At 38.8% G+C, this 5642-nt stretch overlaps 1 protein-coding gene across 4 annotated transcripts in view; it reads left to right on the plus strand.

Moving 5' to 3' along the window:
* Window positions 1-3253, plus strand: part of LOC116673414 (aryl hydrocarbon receptor nuclear translocator-like protein 1) — a 23045-nt gene extending 19792 nt beyond the window's left edge. For all 4 annotated transcript variants that reach the window (XM_032505749.1, XM_032505748.1, XM_032505750.1 and 1 more), the window contains one exon: window positions 1-3253. This exon is cut by the window's left edge and continues 350 nt beyond it. The gene's annotated coding sequence lies outside the window, so the exon portion shown is untranslated.
* The last annotated feature ends 2389 nt before the right edge of the window (window positions 3254-5642 follow it).

Below are 5642 nucleotides of genomic sequence, written 5' to 3' on the forward strand. Positions count from 1 at the left end.
CGGCTCTCGCTTGAATGGTTCTGAGGTTCAAGTTTGTTTGTTTTTTTAAGATAATTTCTTTGGCATTTTAGGCTTTTATTTGTGACAGTACAGCTTAAAGATGAAGTGGGAAAGAGAGGGGGAATGACATGCAGAGAAGGGCCGCAGGTTGGAAACGAACCCGCGGGCGCTGCGTCCACAAGCCCCTGCATTTTGGCGCTATCTCTACCAGGTGAGCTAACCAGGCACCCCAATGTGAGGTTCAAGTGTCCACCTGAGCTTGTAAAGATTCTGTGTCTTCCTCTGTGACACTTCTTCTTAAACCCAGATTTTCCACTGCAGAACGATTGAGCTGTTCGCTCTGCTCTGTTCCCCAGTGAGTGACCGAGGCCCCCGGGGGGAATCAGACTCCTGCCATGTGCAGTGCTGCTAGAGAGACTCCTAAAACCTTTGAACATTTGCGAAAAACCTTCAGTACTTGGTGATGACGTACATGTTTTCCATAACATGGTGTGATTGTGTTGGTTGTTGCTCAGTTTTTAGAAGATCCCCTCCGGACCCGTGTAAAAAAGACTCTGTTGAGAATTGTTGTCCGATATTGTTTCCAGAAAGTACTGAAGAAGACTAAAAAGCATACAGGTGTGTCAATGCTTTCGTCTCTTTATTGAGAATTGCATTTAATTTTTGCAAATATGGAGATGCCTCAAGTCTGGTTTATCCTCAGATGGCGCGTCAGCTACGAGCATGCACAAAGCGCCTATGCTCCGCTCGTTGCAGTATATTCCCAGAAACGCCGGGGGGGGGCCTACAAACTAAATATTCTGTGAAAAAGCAAGACGTCACCCAGAGTTACCGGCAAAACGCCATGGACCAAACATTCTACTCCTCAATGCCAAGGAGGAATTATAATGAACTGTAAACTTAAATCTCATATCAAATATTCATGGCCATACGACATTATCACCTTTTATACAATCCCTGTAAAGAACGGAGTCAAATATGTAGAACAACAAATGTGTTCTAATTAAACAAAGGATAGAAGGTTAACTATCCTGTAAACAATATTCAGTTAACAAAAATATTTACTCAAATGTGGATGTAAAAGATCTCCTGCATGTTAAACATTTAAAAACCAGTTGGTCATCTTTCTAAAGACATACAATAATAATACAGTAGTAAAAGAATTATTTCAATATTTTATATTCATATTGTAGTATCATTTTTTTAAATATTTCCCCTTACATATCCCTACCTCTGCTGAATTATTTTTATCCCTGGTGGGGACAGGTTGTATTTAGCCGCTGTAGAGCTCCGGGACGCCGGCTATCAGCGGCCGTTGTTTAGTCACCAATAGGTGACCGTGAGCCGGGTACAGGCACCGCCAGATGACCCTCCTTTCAGGGGCCGTGGTTGTGGAGTTAAGCAAGAAAAAGTGAGCGACAGTTGATGACTAGTTAAGTTTAGGCACCAAAACGACTAGTTAAGTTTAGGAAAAAGATTGGGAGCAACGAACAAGCGTTTCCGGGGTGAAATTATTTTGTTTTTTGCCGCAAAGTGAACTCCACTCTCTGGCTTGAAAGTGCTGTGTTTTATGTTGACACTACGTTTTGCTATTTCATTCAAAGGTTATATTCCATTGGATATTGATGTTCATTAATAAGTGTTTGGGCACGCCTGGCAGAGTGGCTCTATATCCATGGTATTGAAAGGGGGATTTAATTCTTGCATGTTAAACAAATCGCACCCTGGGTACTACTACAACTCTCACACTCCATTGAGTTTGTAGAATTATCATATGCTGAGCACATAACCCCAACTGAGTCTAACAATATGTGCACGCTCAGAATGGATTATGAAAGAATTATTAGACTTTAGACATTAGAAAATGATGTGGGCAAATGCTTTCACAACTAAATTACAAGAGACCAACATCTGGCACCACCAACACACAATGTCCAATTTTACCAGCTAGCTAATAACAGCTCTTAACAATTAGAGCTATTAAAATACTACCATGATATTGTGGTTCATGGCAATATGGTTCATTTTTAAGAAAACTGGCTCTTCATTCAACTTATTGTTTTATTTTTTGAAATCAAAACCAACATAAATACAACCAAATTCTGTCCCCGAAGTTCCTCGGAAAATAGAATGAATGAAGCTAAAATTGAACAATACATCTCTAGTTTCAAAAGTTTAACTACTCAATGCAATCTTCAATGAAAAGTCATTTTTTGTGTATACGGTATATCGAAGAGTTCTTTGTTCCCACTTTGCACTTGTGCAATACGCATAGTTGGCTACCAGTTGTGATGTCACAAATCCTACAATCAGTATCCAATCAAGAAAGATGAGGGTCTTTCTAAAGTGTCTGTTTTCATATTGAATGTGTACTAACGAACTAAGCCCCAGTATGCCTATACTGTGTCTGCTGCACCTACACAGCCAGTATTTTATTGGACTCCAGAGAGTTCTGTGAAGGTACTCCACTGAACTCTTGGGACAATATGGAAGGCCCCCCGTGGAGAACGTTTTCCAGTGTTAACAAGGGACAAGCCAACATGTATTTAGGCCAGAGTTTATCACTGTTGTGTCATGTCTTACATACCTCTTCTTCTTATCCTTGCTTTTGCCCCAAAATAGTATTTGAACAGCCTAAAGGGTGATTTATGGTCCTGCGGAGGCTCTACACAGAGCTTTCACCGTAGCCTACGTAAGTGGTCGGAAGTTAAGTTAAGTTACTTGTGCATTGGTGTGTGCATCGATCTCTTTAAGAGAATAGCAAGGCCACCATGTGTGTATATTTGGAGAGTGTGTGGTAGAGCAAGTGAGAGAGTGACGTATTAGCTTTGACTCTTGAGTCAAAGTGGGAGAAACAAAGTGTCTCCACTGTTCTTTCTGACCACGGTGGGAAACCTGTAGCAGGAGAAGTTAGCCCTCTCCTTGATTTCATGTTGTTTATGGAGAAGGAGAACCAAGAAATGAGTCGGGGGAAATGTGACGCTACCAAGCCACGGCCGAGCGACCTGCATTGCTGTGACGTGTAGTTACATTTTTCAAGAGTGCACGTCAGAATACGGCAAAGGGTCCGGCGTAGGTTGGTATCTTTGCGTACCTACTTACATAGCCGAGGCGTTGATTTAATGCAGAAGCATTAATCATGCATTTACCCTGCAGAAAAATTTGCCATTGTGTGTGTCTTGGTAGGGAGACAATACTTTTGCAGTTTATCTATTTCTGATTGTCCCATTACCACAGCAGCCTCTTAAAAATGGGGGAAAAAATAACCTTGAAGCATCTCTACAGCCATTCTGAATCAATATAGTTTTTAGTGTCTTTTTACATTTGGCGTCATTCCAAAATCAAAGCGCATAGATAAAACTCATTAGTGGAGAGGCAAATTGAGAGAGAGAGATCAATTGTAACACCCTAACTGGCCAAAAATAAAAGTCTAGAAGGCAATGCAGCCACAAGATAGGTTGAGTTCTGAGCTTGTGTGGCCACAATTGTGAATGACCACATTCTTTATTTTTTGACCAAATAAACTGGTTAATGTTAATCATCCGGGGTTGGCAGGCCGAGAGGAAAGTGAGTTCATTATAAAAGTAAAAGACATTTTACCCCAGAATAAGCCCTGAAATGTACTAAAGTGTGACTTTTAAACTCAGTGACTGGCCTTCGTACTGCACCTGTAAACTCTGGTTATATCACTGGTTCCTATAATCTTGAAAGCACAATGTGTGCAATGTGTTGCCTTGAACACAGGCTGTTTCTGAACAGGTTCAACTGTAAATCAACCGTTGTGTGCTCTCGCTTTATGAGCAAAACTGTTGGACAAAATTTGCTGTTGCCATCAGTGTCATTTAATATGGACACTAAAGCGTACTGAACATGTCTTGCTATCAAAAGACAAAATGTCTGATATTTGTATGTCGTTGGTGTATCTGCTGTAAAAACATTTTTTTTTATAAATGGTCTGAATTCTATTTTGCCTAATTTTAATTTTGTCATATCCTTGTGAGTAGCTGTTAAATTTGCCAGAGGCAGGAATCGTATGCATAACTCCTTATTTGCTAATCAACTAAATACATAAAGTAACTCTATGTAACCTAAATGTTTTTGAAACTGTAATTTTTCATCTGATGATCATGAATGACCAGTAACAGGAAACTAGACTAACAGTGAAAAGAACACTAGTTTATATTGTTTTTATTAATGCCTTTGCCCAGCTCTAATATTTCCCACGAAGCCACAAAATGATTTTCGGCAGGTAGACGGCGCCATAGAGGAAACACTCCGAAGGGTCACAGAGACACCAGAGAAGGTGTTATTACATCCAGCCAGGTAAAGTAAGCAGAAGATTTCTTTATGTAGGCCTAATTGTATTCTAATGTTATTTTAGAAGTTATCTGATGGCCGATACTGGGGCAGGGCCATCATGGGAAAGAATGAAACTAAACAAAGAACATTTAAAAGCTACAATGCATCTGCAACTTCTTATTTTAATTATAACTAAATGATTATCTGAGCCTGAGTCTGAGCAAAAACATCCATCACAACTAAATGCCCTCCTTGGAACACTTACCCAGTAATTGGGTACTACAGCATCGTGAAGAAAACACCTTTATGACTGCAGGTGTTTTTTTGTCCAAAATGGTCGCTAGAATCAACAAAAACAAAAAGTCTAATTTAAAATCTCATATTTAAAAATTGTAAAAAACTGTAGTTCTATTTTATCAACTCTTTTCTCCTTGAAACAATGCTAAAACAAAGAAAGACAAATAAGCACAGACAATGTATTTCATAAATATTTGAATATTTTGTTGGCCTTTACAAAATGCAGAACAAGTCAAACATGCAGGTAGGAGTAACTTTCATGATCATGAAATGTTAGATGCTCATAAAGTCTTTATTTTTAACAAACTTGGCTGTCCATCCATATTGGTTTCACTTGTGTTAAATCCGGGAATAAATACAAAGAGTCATTCTTTATTTCTTATTATACAAACTGACAGAAAATGGCAACAAAGCAAGTAAATGCTTTAAAGCTAATCTGTTAAAGAAGCCACTGAGCCGTCTCACCTTGCAGGCTGTTCCACGATGTTGCCTTGTGCTTCTGAGACCAGGCATTTTGTATTAATTGCAAACAGTAAATATCTATAAATCTATAAATCTATCTTCTCAAGGGGCTAATATTTGTACTAACAATACAAAAGCCATAGCCATTAGGAATAATCTAAGTTGGTCAAAATACCAGTTATGACATTATGCTGAGGATATTCTACTAATTCCCTCAGATGTAAAATGCTTCACACTTCTAATACCTAAAATAACCTCATTGGTTTCAAAACATCTTGCTAAAGGACTTGTATTGAAAAGGAGCCGGCTGGGCAAGTTTACAGACATAGTGAATGAAATGACAATTGATGAAACCACATGTACTATCCTTCTCCTAAAGGTTGAAACCATATACTCACAATATTTAATATTTGAAAAACATATACAGGTGTAGGTGTAAAGTTTACAACGCAACACAAAACAGAAGAACATGGTGCTCTCACGTGCTCACACATCTATCCTGCAACCATCAATTTGTGGGTGGAAAGCTTTCCTATTCAGTAATTTAGCTTTTATATCATTATACATATATATATATATATATA

The sequence above is a fragment of the Etheostoma spectabile genome, chromosome 23 (genome assembly GCF_008692095.1).
Source record: "Etheostoma spectabile isolate EspeVRDwgs_2016 chromosome 23, UIUC_Espe_1.0, whole genome shotgun sequence".
In the NCBI taxonomy this organism is placed as follows: Eukaryota; Metazoa; Chordata; class Actinopteri; order Perciformes; family Percidae; genus Etheostoma; species Etheostoma spectabile.